Raw genomic sequence first — 13,884 nt, 5'->3', positions numbered from 1 at the left:
ACACCACCACCACCACCACCACCACACACTCTACGCATTCTCACAACAAACACGCAGGATGGGGAACGAATCACCCTCTGGGATGGATTCTAGACTTCCAACCCTCTGCATCCCCCAAATGCTGTGTTCTGGATTGCCAGCTTAGGAGCCCAGTTTACAGCTCAGCCAGCCCTCTCCTCCAGAAAGCCCTTGGTGTCCGTGTCCTGCAGAAACCCTATCCGACCCGTACGGCCACAAAAGAGCAGGAAAGAAAACCAAATAGAGAAATTAACAAATAACCACAAGCAGCCAGAAAGCCATGCAAGATATGGGCGAAAGGCTGGAAAGTTTCAGTACAGGACCGCAAACTGAAGTTTGTGCGGGACTTTCTTAGACCCAAGCCCTGCCACTGAGCTCGGACTAGAAGGGACAGGCAATTAATGAGTCCTTTCAGTCCTCTTTCCTCACCGACTTACAGCATGAAGAGTAGCGCAAGCTAGTTAGGACTCACTCTTTACAGACAAAGTTGGATGAGGATGATGAGACATGCAGAAGAGGGCAAAGGGGGAAGAGCGAGCTAAGAAACGGTATCTTACCTGGCATTGGTGCAATCGGTGAACAAAGTTTCAAAGTCTTTCCTGGTGATGAGTTTGCAGCGGTTCACCCCGGGCTGGATGGCCCCCAGCCCGCGGAGTATCCGGACCTGCTCGACAGTACACACCACGGGGGATATGTCCAGTCTCTTCAGCTTGGTGTACACCGTATGCAACCCTCCCACCAGGTGCTTGAGAAAGAGATCAAAGACTTGCGGCAGGCAGATCAGTTCCTGGCCGTCCATCAGGAACGAAGCCACCTTCACCCCATGCATGTCGACCATCCTGCACTCGTTGGTGTTGGTGTTGCCGCTGCCTCCGCTGGCACTACCGACCCCTCCACCCCCGGCGCTGCCGCTGTGGTTACTGGCCATGAAACTGTTGATCATATTGGGGGTGAGACGAGGAGGCTCTCCAGGAGTCGAGTACAGGGGTTCGGCCCGAAATAAGCCCCCCGGGACGCCTGCGCCGCTGGAAGTTGCAGAGATCACTGGAGGTGCAGAGACAGCCATGGTCATTCGGTCTCAATTCGTTGGTCCTCAGGCCTTCGCCTTCTCGCCCTGTCTCCTCTAGGTCCCCTCCTACTCGCTCCCTCACTCTCTCGCTCGCTCGCTCTCTCTGGCGCGCTCTCGCTTGCTCCGAACTGTTCGCAAGTCTCCAGTAGCTGGGCTCACGCTCACGCTCACGCTCACCCACCACCCAGCAAACAGTGAGCGGCCCCGACCCGCGGCGGCCCGAGACCCCACCCCCAACACACCCCCTCCGGAGACTGGCAGCTCCCCTCAGCCAATGGGTCCCACCCCCTCGGCTCCCGAGCGCGCCGAATGGCTGCCGCCCGCGAGGAGGTGGAGACTCCCTGGCCGGCCTCCCGACTACCTGAGGCTGTTCAGGGCCAGCCGGTGAATGGGGATGGAGCCCGAGAAGGGGGCGGTGTGGTGCCTCCGCTTCAAGCCTGGCCGTCTGAGGAGAGAACGTCCAATGATTACGCAGAGCTCTCAAAGTGGCCTAGGATGCGAACTCCTCCCCTCCGTGCCCTGAGAGTGTCGCGATGGGAACACAAAGGGGGATTCCAGACTGCTTCGCCCCAACCTGCTGCCACCCTGCACCCGGGTTCAGTCGAGGAAAGGGAAGTCGCAGCTCCAATTCGATTTGCACATTGCGCCCAAACTCTGCGGGGGGGCTAAGAGATTGCTTCGCCCATCTTCCCAGAGAAAGAGTCCAGTGAGTTCAGAAGTAAACAGTTACCCTTTTTCTAGCCCATCTAGCGCGCTTGGTGTAAGTTGTCCCAAATCTAGCGCACGGAGGAACCAGCGTCCAATATCGCACTGAAATCACAGTTGCAGGTTGCACACCCGCTCCTACGCACTGACATTCAGCAGGCGCAGTGAGCCTGTGTACACTTGGGACACAGGCGGCGACTTGGTTTGGGGGTGGCGGACGGACGCCTCATTTTACAGCACTTCCGCCACTGCCCTGGAACAGACTCGGCTTTCTGTGTCCCTATCCCTTAGTTTCAGGATTTCCTTGTCCCATCCTTGGCTAAAATTGATAGGAAAAGTTCCTGTATGACTCAAGACAAGTCATTCCAGAATATGAGATAAGAGCGAGGGCTTGCGCTCTTTAATATTGCATTTTCTTCCCTCCTCGGTGGGCTTTGGTGGTTCAGTGATTAGCGCTCGACCTCCTGAAGAGTAGCTCAAGATTTCTCCTTTCCTGCTTGTCAGGTGCCCCTAAACGCACTATAAAAACTCATAATAAGCAAAATGTCTAGGCAAGGTACATTACAGAGAAAAGGCATGGTCTTTTCCACACCTGACATGGTGGTTAGATCACTGTAGTAAAGTTGTTGTAAGACTCCTTGTCGACCTTTTGATTCTTTGAAATCAAGGTATTTCCTTTCCTGTGTTCCTGTTCTTTAGAGGCTGTTATTCATAAAGTGAAATCCATGCTTTCATATCCTTACAAAACTTTACCAACGTTATAGCTAAGATAACTTCTCTCATATCCTTTCAGAATGTAAATAATTTTAGAAACTTACTGAACTTTATTCAGCTTTCCTTGTACTTAGCAGTATTAAAGAGGGGGAATAAGTGAGCTTTTATTTTCCACCCTTAATAATACACAGGTGTTTTAAACTGGATTTTTCTGCCTCTCTCTTCAACATATTTTCTCCTTTTATCATTTCATCAACCAAGTAGTAAGAACTACCTTTTGACTAGCTCCATAGTTTCCATTTTTAATTGTATGGAGTCAAAGTGCTAAGAAGTTGTGATGATAGTTGTTTTTGGAATATAGTGAAAAGGGACTCAACATAATAGACTGCAATGGGTGTAACCACAAAACACTTTCAAAAGGCATTAAATTGTTTTTGCTAGTTTGCTACTGTTGTGGGAAGATAATAAGGAACAAAAAACAATTGAGAAAGATAGCAGAGGCAGAAAAAGCTTTAACAAAAAGTGGAGGTTTTTAAAAAAGAATAGAAATGTACTAATAGAAGTGTTTGTTTTTACCAGTTTTTTTAAAAGATAAATCCCAAATTGTGTTTAACAAGTATTTTGACAGAAATGTCTATTAAGCTATGTGTTTAAATAACTTACTTTGATAACTTATTGTGATTGAAATTTCCAGAAAGATAAAATTGGACTTTGAAGAAAAGGGTTTTGTTTTGTTTTGGTGTTTTTTTTTTTTAATTCCTCTAACTGCATTAAAATTTCTAAGGCCAAGTTGCTCCTTGTGTATTGCTGCACTCACATGATCAAATCCTTTTTGTTCTCAGTGATTTGGAGTTTTCAGCAGTAGGACATTGCCCAGATGTTTTGATATTTCAAATTTAAGAAATTCTGGTATATAGAAAGGAAAGGTAGAACATTCCGGCTGCAATCATGATTTGTAATACTGAAAATCAAATGTACTTTGACAACTTTAGAAAAGGTTCAAACTAAATATGTCTTATATATTTAATATGATCTATCAGATATGTAGTAATAGTTTAATTATTACCAGAGATTGAGGTTCAAAATTCTAGTAGGAATACTAGAGACTAAAATTGGTCATTGATCATTGAAGGGTTAAAGCCCCTTGGCAGCTTTACAAACACAAAAGAACTTTGGCTTCATTATTTGAATCCCCTCCCATCTGTAGCCTTCTAGAAAATAAACTTGGTAATTTTCAAAAGGGATACTTGTAATTTAAAGATTTAGTCATTTACAGCTGAGAGGCCAGGTGTTGTCTTCTTGGGTTTTCTTGAGAGTTTGATTACTCTATTTCTATACTGCTCTTTCTACTCTTTTAATATCTATGCTTTTAGATTGAGACAATCAAACTTCCACATGGAGAGTTTTTTTTCTTAGCCCTTGTTGACTTTAATGTCTTCCATAAGCCAAACAGATTTCTAAATAAGGCTGGGTTTCTACAAGGCCAGAGAAAGCCTTGTGTGTTGACACCCTGTAAGTTGGAACTTCATGAAGCAATATAAAATCATAAAGACTGCAGTAAATAGAGTCCCCTTGGGAGATAACTCTCTATGGAGAGGCACACTGCACTAAAAGTCAGAAAATACTCAAGGTTTTTGAATTCCAGGCACTCCAGCAAATAACAAAATTAATACTAACAGATACCATATCTCAGCAGAACAAGAAGTTCTAGATACCACGGTTCCAGTGGAATGATTTGGGTCCTAAGTGTAGCTTCTGAGACACTGAAATGCTGAAATCTTCTGGGATTCAATTAGCAATTTACATTTACTCCAAATTCACGCTGAATTTGGAGGGGCAGCATGCTCCTTTGTGACTTTAGGCAAAAACATTCCACTTTGTTTGACATTATCAGTGAAAGCAGGTACTACATTAATTCAAAATAAATATTTGAGATTTGCAAATACTAACTACTATATATAAAATAGATCAAAACCAAATTTCTTCTGTATAATACTATCTTCAATATCTTGCAGTAACCTACAATGAAAAAGAATATGAAAACAAATATATGTATGTATATGTATGACTGGGACATTATGCTGTCACCAGAAATTGACACATTGTAACTGACTATACTTCAGTAAAAAAATAAATAAAAGAATAAATAAATAAATAAGTTGGCATATGCAGGCTTACAAAATGTCCAGAACCATTTGAAGGAGGTAGTTTTCAGAATGGGCATTTAAGCAAGCCCCAAAATAATGAATGGTATTATTTGAAACCCTCAGCCAGACTGAGATTGCAACCCTTAAAATGGCCTCTAATCAGAACCTCTGAGAAACCCTCTAAGGTTCACTTTTAGGCAAACAATAAAAGGAAGTTGACTGGGCAAGGCAATAAATGTGAAATGAAAGCATTCATGTAATCGAGACGTTAACTGGCTAAACCCTATAGGTTACCCCACTTAATGGAATTTGTGGTTTTCTAGGAAACTGACTATGAAATGACCTTCTATAACATAAATTATTTTTCCTCTTTCAGTTCAACGTTGAACTGAAGATGAGTTCCAAGGGAGAAGGGGGACCACTGGAGCGAGAAGAAAACTGGTCAAAAACTCAAGGGGTAACAGTTTAAATCAGACACATAAAGGAAAAATGAACATGTACAAACTGAAGTATAAAAAGAAACTCTCAAAGCACCTGAGAAAGTATAAGCACTTGCCAACTTTCAACATATCATACCCCAAACTGCACTGCTCCAGGGGAGGAGATGTGTAGACCTTAAAATCCGTTTCTGTCTCTCAATGTATTATTGTTCGCTTTTCAATCTTAGGCTTTCAACTGTTCAAATTCAAGCCATTCTAACTGCAGCTGGACTCCCACTGCTACTTAGTATCCTTTTTATTCATTTTGTTGACTCCCCGTTGAATTCCCTGCAGCAGCTACTCCAACCCTTTTCTCCTCCGCAGGTCCCCTCCCCCTCCCTCTCCTCTGAGACTGCCTCCTACTTCTTTACGGTTTTTCCACCAAGTTATTCAAAATGAGCTCCCTCAACCTCCCTTTTCCCCTACAAAGCTTTGTCCATATTCTCTCTTTTCTTCTTCTACTTCTTCCTTCATCACTCAGAAAAATTTTTAAAAAGTCTTCTCCACTCCTGTCACTGAGGTTCTGGACCCCTCTCACTCATGCATCTAGCAGTTTTATTCCCATCACTCTCTTTGACATCTCCAACATTTCCCTTGCTACTTGCCCTTTCCCCTTTTAGTATTAAAAAATGTTCAAGGCTAGGAATTTCTAAAACCAACAAATAAAAACTTTCCTCCGACCCTAACCAGTGGTTATCAGTGGGTGGTCTCTGGACCACCAGCATCAGCATCACCAGAGTACTTGAGAAACATGCAAATTGTTTGGTCCTACCCAAGACCTACTGAATTGATTCTGAAAAGTCTGGGAGTGAGGCCCAGCCATGGCATTTTAACAAGCCCTGGTGATTCCAATGCCTGCGAAAGTTTGAGACCCGCTTGCCCTGGGATTACCAACTTCTCACAACCTTTTTGAAAATCTACAATTGTTTCTTTCTTCCTTCCCAAACTTTCATGCCTTCACCTTTTGCAACTTGCTTTCTGCTCACCACTTGGCTGATACTACTTTAAAAGAGGTGATGATGGATCTTCTCAATGCCAAATCCAAAGTCATTTTCTAAGTCCTTATCCTTTGAGACTCTGCAGCTTTTTACCCTACTGGCATCATTCTTGAACACCTAGCCCATGGCTTTCATGATGCTCCAATAATCTGTTTCTCCTCTTTCTTATTCTCCTTTTCCTTTTGATGTCCTTGCTTTTGGCCTTGAAATGCTTAAATTTCTAATGTGTATACTCTTACTTGCGGCAATTTCACCAACTTTCTACAGCTTCTACAACCACCACTTTACAGATTACCCCAAATCTTATTCTAGCTTTCTTTTTTTTTTCGCTCTTATTCTTCTTTTTTTTAACATTTTTTATTGAGTTATAGTCATTTTACAATGTTGTGTCAAATTCTTATTCTAGCTTTCTTAAAACTCTCCACTTGGATGTCCCATGGTCACCTCAAACTCAGCATGCCCCAAACTGATTAATGATCTTACTCCCTTCAAATCTGTTCTTTGTTTTTCACTTCTGATATTTCTTAATGCTTTCTCCATGCAACGAGTCAACTTGGGAGACACCTTTGATTTCTCTGTACCCGTTATACCCCTTTATCCAGTTAGTCACTAAGTTTTGTGAATTCCCTTTTCAGCAATATCTCTTCTTTTCATTCCTTTCCATTCTCAGTGTTACCAACCTAACTTTTGTCCATTATTTGTTGTTTGTACCATTACAATAACCTCTCTTTAAATTTTTTTTTCTTTTTTTTTCTCTTTTGGTGGGGGGAGATAATTAGATTTTTATTTATTTATTTATAATGGAGGTACTGGGGATTGAACTCAGGACCTCGTGCGTGCATGCTAAGCATGAGCTCTAACACTGAGCTGTACCCTCCCCCCAACAATTACTTCTTAATCTGCTTTCAAGTACTTCCTCCTCCAACCTAGGTAGTACACTGGGTTTTTTTTCCTAAAGTTTCATGCTACTATTTAAATATCTTCATTATTACCCCTCTGGCTACCAGATAAATTCCAAACTCTTAAGAGTGACATTCAACTTCTCCTTTGATTTACCTTTCGTCCTTTCCTCCAATACTTTTGACATATTGCCTGTGCACTGGTAAATGGTTATTACGTTCCACTACTCTCAAACCTCATACATTCCCACCCTGGTGCCAATGCTTATGTCATTCTTCTCACAAAGAATATGTTGCAGCACATAACCTCATCACCACCCATCCAGACTCGAACCATCCTTAAGGCTATACTGCAATTCACTACCACAAAGAACACCTTAATTCTTTTTTTCCCAGCCAGAAATAGGCTCTCCCTCTTCCAAATTCTCATATCATGTTGTGCCTCTCTTAACAGTTAAAACATGCTGCTTTATGATACAGTCTTTTGTATTAGGTCCTCTCCTCAAATCATATTCAGTCAGAGAGCATTATGCTGTGCACCAGAAATTGACACATTGTAACTGACTATACTTCAATAAAAAAAAAAAGTTCAGTCAGGTGAGGAATCATGTATATCTTAACCAATGTACTATTTCAAGTGCCAACCATGGTGTCTGGCTCATCCTACATGCCCATACATGTTTTCCTGGAGCTGTTAAACTAGATAAATGTTTGTTACTACCAGTTTTTGAAGCAGAGTCTAAGATGTTGGTGTGCATTAAAGATAAGTTTTTGTTAAGAGAATGATGATATTGCTTACTAGCAGTTTCTGGATCTTTTTAGTGATGGCTGGCTTCTCATATTACTTAAGAAATATTTCAATTTTTATTTATCTAAGCATTAATTTCCTCACAAAAGTTTTTTTAAGTATGATAGATTTATATTGTGCTATGTTTGCTTCTATGAACTCTAAAGAATTTGTTATACATTTGCAATAAACATATTATAAAATATAATACATGTAATAAAAACATATTTAACTTACATATTTACATAATAAGACATTTAAATCTTTGTTTGAAACCTTATTAAATTTTTTCATCCTACATATTTTATATAAGGGTACTTTACCTGAGGAAGGGTGTCATTGAGATAACTATTTCAAATCACTGCTGAGAGATGTTAAAACTATACAAAGCTAATGTAAATTTACTATTGTATGCAAAATAACCAGCTCTGACTTGAGAAAAAAGAGACTATACCCGTCTTCATCTTGGGTAGGAGAGAAATAAGTACTTTTCTCTGACAGGAGGAAAATGTAAACATGAGGGTGTTTATACTTCCAGCAGCATCACGAATACTAGGCAATCGTTGCCTTTTCTTGTCATTTTTCTTCTGCAAAAGATGAGTAAAGAAAGCAAGAACTGTAAGTGTTGTGTTATTGAAAACATAGCAAAGGCCTTCCCTGGGTTTTGCTGGGACAATTCAGACAAAAATGACTGAACCACATTTGGCTGAATTCATCTAGGGAAGTAGCTCTACGCACATTGTCATCGAGTCATTGAAAAATTGACAATCAACTCCTCATAAAGTATATACCCACCATCTGAGGGTTGAATGAGTTGTTTGAAAATGTAAACTATTTATAATAAAGTTACTGTATTTCTATTTATATAACTAACTTTTACTGAATGCTTAGTTTGTGCAGGCATTGTGCTAAAAACTTTCTATACATCATCTTATTTAATCTTCAAGGCAGCTATGGAAAGCAGATTCTATTATCCCCATTTCTCAGATGAGGAGACTGAGACTTAAAATGATACACTTGTCTAGGGTCACACTGTTATGAAGTGGCCAAGCTGAAAATAAAATTCAGATGTGACTCTAGAAATGAAAATCTTAACCACTGCACTATTCTTATACTTTCATTTCTTTTAAAAAAATTGCTCTACACTAAGTTTTAAAAGAATTTTAAGTTCAGAAAAATACAAGGTTGCATCTTTAGTAAACAAGATGAGAATAAAAGTTTAAGAAATAGGGGATGGGCTATAGTATTAGAAAAAATACCCCAATCTGAATCTTAGACAAAGCTTTTATCTTGGCTTTTAAGCCATTCTCCACAGGGTGGCACAAACCATAAGTTGCAGATTTAAGCTTTTTTGAAATGTTAATAGAACAACTTTCAGAGTTTATATTTGAAATCCCCAAGTCCTGAGGTGAGGGAAAAATGGCACAAAAATGTATCTGCATATTCCAAGCCATTGAGAAACGTTCAACCTGTCCAAAATTTGCCTTCAATTTAACCAATGAATATGGATACTTTATGAAAATGAACATAAACCCAAGATGATCCATTGCAGTAGAAGTACTTGTACTTGTTGTTACTTTACAGTTCACTGCTTTAGTCATTGATTGCTGCCTAATTAGGACTCTACAAGACAGCAATCCCTCCACAACCATAAGATCCCTTTGATTCAGGAAAATGGGGCTCGAGAGGATGGCCACGTCCCAGGTCTCAGATGAGTCCCTGGGACATGCCCCACCAAGTGAGGGTCTTGGCTTCCTGCAGGAAAGAATTCAAAAGCACAGTTCAGTAGAAGTAAATTTATTCAGAGATACACACTCCATAGACTGAGTGCAATCATCTAAAAAAGCAAGATAAAGGCCTACAAGATACACATTCCATAGGCAGAATGTTGGCCAGCTTACTCAGAAGGGAGAGCTGCGGCCTCAGAGAATGGGGTCATCTAGGAAAATTAGATCGGCCATGAGGTGTGGGAGTTGTTAATTTTTACGAGCTTGGTAACTTCATATGCTAACAAGTGGGGGGATTATTCCAACTATTTTGGGGAAGGGACTGGGATTCCCAGGAACTAGGCCATCACCCACTTTTTGACCTTTTATGGTCAGCCTTGAAACTGCTCTGGCACTTGTGGAGTGCCATTGAGCATGCAATGAGCATATTGAAGCTCCAGATCCACAGGGAGTTGAATCTTCTACCATCTTGGTGCTAATTGCTGTGTCATTCTTTTAATGGCTGTGCCCTGCCCCCTTCCCTTCTGTCTTACCTTCACACCAAATCTTAGTTATTCCTCTCTGAAAAAGCAGTTTAACTGAGTGGTAAGGGAGTGAAATCTGCAGTCAGACTTCCCAGGTCCATATTCTAGCTCTACAATTTAGTAAACCAGGTGATCTTGGGCAGATTATTTAACTTTGTTTTGCCTCGGTTCCCTGATCTGTAAAATCAGAACAACAATAATAGCACTTTCGCATAGAATTTTGTGAGGTTGCAAGAGTTCATCTACACAACAAATGTCAAGTGCTAAGAATGGTGTTTGTCACAGAGGAAGTGCTATTACTGTTAACTCTTCTGATTTATCTTTGTTCTTGCTATGAACTCCCCTCTTCTAGAATCCCTGCTTACCTTGTCCTGCTCCCCAGCCTGGCCCAGTCAATCATCACATTTTGTTCTCACTACTCACCTACAAATCAAACTGTTATAGTCAGTATCCTCTAAATCTGCATTTCTTGTCTGTGCCTTCAAGCCTTCGTGTTTGCTGTTACTCTGCCTAAAATTCGATCTCTCAGCTTATGAAAATCTATCTTCTAAATATTGAGTCTATTTTAAAGTGTCCCCTGACTGCCACAGGCAGAGGTGACACTACCATCTCCAAAAACCTATGGAATACATTTCCAACAAAAAATTTTCTTTTATTTGTTTCAAGATCAATGTTTAGACAGCAAATATTTGTTGCATTCCTACTCTACACAAGATATGCCATTAGGCATGGTGCAGGGTACGTGTTTAAGTGCTGAAAGCCGTGCAGTTCTAGGAATTGAAGAATCATTGGCCATCGAAGAGATATATAATTGAGCAACAAATTAAAATGTATGCAATCTTGCTCCAAAGCTCCTATTTCTTAGGCATCTTTTCAAAGGAGACTTAAATTTGCTTTGATAGTAACAGCCCAAGTACATTCTCATTTCAGATTGGATCAACTCTTACTACTCAAACTTTTCTGTTTTTCAATAGAACTGATGAATTCAAATGCTTGCATATCAACAGAAAAACGATCCCCTCTTCTGAGTAATTAAGTGCATTGTATTAATGTGCACATAATGTAAAATCAATAAATAATGAATTACCACTGATTGTAATTGAATGTTTTCATAATTTTATTGTCAGCCATGATAAATAATCAGTACATGTATACTGCATTAAATTAATTAGTGTGTCATTTCTATTACATACATCAGCAGTGAAGTAATGCAGTGACATCTGTTTTTAATGTTTTAAAGACGGGATATTCCTTACTGAGTAAAAGAAGAAATTATTAGAGATGTTTTCAGTGATTGGCATTTATGGTGGTATCTTCACAAAGATCTAATGAACACATTTATACTTCTTACAATAATTACATTTTAACCCACTACCAATTATGAGCAACCATACTCAGGCATAAACCCTTTCTGTGGAAATAAACTAAAAAACTCTTCTTTTGTTACATTGCTCTATCACACTGAAAGCTTATCAATTAGTAATGGTAGGCTGCTCCTCCATCATACTTGGAAGTTGCAGTGTAAAGATACAAACACGGTTTAATTAAGGCAGAAAGGAACAATGGAGGATTTTGTGAAGTCCAGTTTGTAACATTTTGTAATCAGTCCTTTCACAAAAGCCATACTCATGTATTTTGTTCATATACAAAGCAAATAATGATGAAAGAATCCTCATATGGAATTTTTTGATAATGAAACATTGCATTTTGAAAATGACAAAAACCTTTTTTTAGTCTTCATAATATTTTATTTCTCTCTAAGGATGGACTTTTCTGAGCTATATTTTTTTATTGTAGTCAGTTTACAATGTTGTGTCAACTTCTTGTGTACAGCATAATAGTTCAGCCATACATATACATACATATATTCCTTTTCATATTCTTTTTCATTATAGGTTACTACAAGATATTGAGTATAGTTCCCTGTGCTATACAGTATAAACTTGTTATCTATTTTATATGTATTAGTTAGTATCTGCAAATCTCAAACTCCCAATTTACACCTTCTCACCCTCTTTCCCCCCGGTGACCATAAGTTTGTTTTCTATGTCTCTGATTCAGTTTCTGTTTTGTAAATAAGTTCATTTCTGTCTTTTTTTTTTTAGATTCCACATGTGAATGATATCATATGGTATTTTTCTTTCTTTCTGGCTTACTTCAGCTAGAATGACAATCTCCAGTTCCATCCATATTGCTGCAAATGGCATTATTTATTATTAAAAAGAACCACCTAGCTAAAGTAGGATGGCCTGATTTAGCAAGTAAAAATACAGGATGCCATATTTGGAACATACTAATACAGAAAATTGTTCATCACTGATGTGAAATTCAAACTTGGCTGTGTTTCCTGTACCTTTTCTTCCCCTCCTTTGTTTTTCTGTAGTTGATTTCTAGTTTCATCGCATTGTGGTCAGTAAAGATTCTTGAGATAATTTCTATCTTCTTAAAACTGTTGAGGCTTCCGTTGTGCCCAAGTACTCCTCTATCTTTATTTGCAAGTCTGGCAACCTTCACATAGGGCATATCAGGGAAGGTTTCTTGGGTGAGGTGCTCCCTGAGCCTTCAGGAAGGATCACTTGAAGTTAGGCAGGTGAAAGTGAGTGGAAGGATGTGGCAAGATGTGTGAGGCAGAGGCATAAAGATAACAATAAATGTGGCAGAAGGATAGGAATGTGAAAGAGTGATGAAAATTAAAGCTGAGCCCTTCAGATTATCTAGAAAATTCTAACTTCACAATGATTAAAAAAAATAAAAGGGTCACTACTTGAATCTTCCACCTTTTTCCCCAAGTTCCCAGTGAAGTCTAACACGTGTAAACACAGCAGCAGTTTTGCAAAAACAGTGGCTTAAAAGAATACAAAGCTCTGCTCTGTCCAAAACTCTTTCAGAAAATTCAACAGGTTTCACCTTGCTCTGTGAGAGCTAATCAACCTTTGATTTTCTCCAGTAAGGAATCTGATCACTTCTCATCTTTGAACATGTCACATTCCACCTTCTATGCAACTGTTTCCACGTGTCAGGATGTCATCTCTCAATGTAATTTTATGGCTGGCGTAGGAAATTGAGTGCTCCAGAAGGAAATTTTTCACCAATAACTGATAGTTGATGAAAGAAGCAAATGTCCTTTAATGTAAACTGATGTTTGTATCCTATTTGGATACGGACTTCTGAAAAGTTTTGTTCTAAGCATGAACCGTTGTTCATCATGCTACTCACTAAAATTTCTCAATATGAAGCCTTTACTGTGGCGAATCACCCTTGTCTCTATTGTCCTGGGCCGGTTCTTCTGCGAAGTATAAATTCCCATTGATATCACTCATCACAAGGAATCTCAAAAATTCATTTAAAGCTCAATAAGATATGCATATTCAAATAACTTATTTAAACTCTCTACCTAAAATATAGAGCCAAATGGATGCATTTTTGAGTCCAAAATGTCTGAAAAGAAAGAAAATGTCATGGAAGATGTGATCTGCTCTAATATAAAAATCATCTCCTGCCATCATCATTAACAATGACTTGTCACTAGAGCTGATCGAAGAATTCAGCAAGGTAGCAGGTTACAAGATTAACGTTCAAAAATCAGTTGCATTTCTTTACACTAACGATGAATCAACAGAAAAAGAAAGTAAAGAAACAATCCCCTTTAAAATAGCACCCAAAGTAATAAAATACCTAGGAATAAATCAAATCAAGGAGGTGAAAGAATTATACACAGAAAACTGTGTAAACCATTGATGAAGGAAATTAAAGAAGACTTTAAAAAATGGAAAGATATTCCATGCTCTTGGATTGGAAGAATCAACATTGTTAAAAT

At 39.3% G+C, this 13,884-nt stretch overlaps 1 pseudogene; it reads right to left on the bottom strand.

Annotated features, from left to right (window-relative positions):
- Positions 1 to 571: 571 nt before the first annotated feature.
- On the bottom strand, positions 572 to 1,252 carry LOC140691783 (dachshund homolog 2 pseudogene; annotated as a pseudogene).
- Between the last annotated feature and the right edge of the window lie 12,632 nt (positions 1,253 to 13,884).

Source organism: Vicugna pacos, chromosome X (assembly GCF_048564905.1).
Source record: "Vicugna pacos chromosome X, VicPac4, whole genome shotgun sequence".
Taxonomy (NCBI): domain Eukaryota; kingdom Metazoa; phylum Chordata; class Mammalia; order Artiodactyla; family Camelidae; genus Vicugna; species Vicugna pacos.
This window is presented reverse-complemented; position numbering and strand designations above follow the sequence as displayed.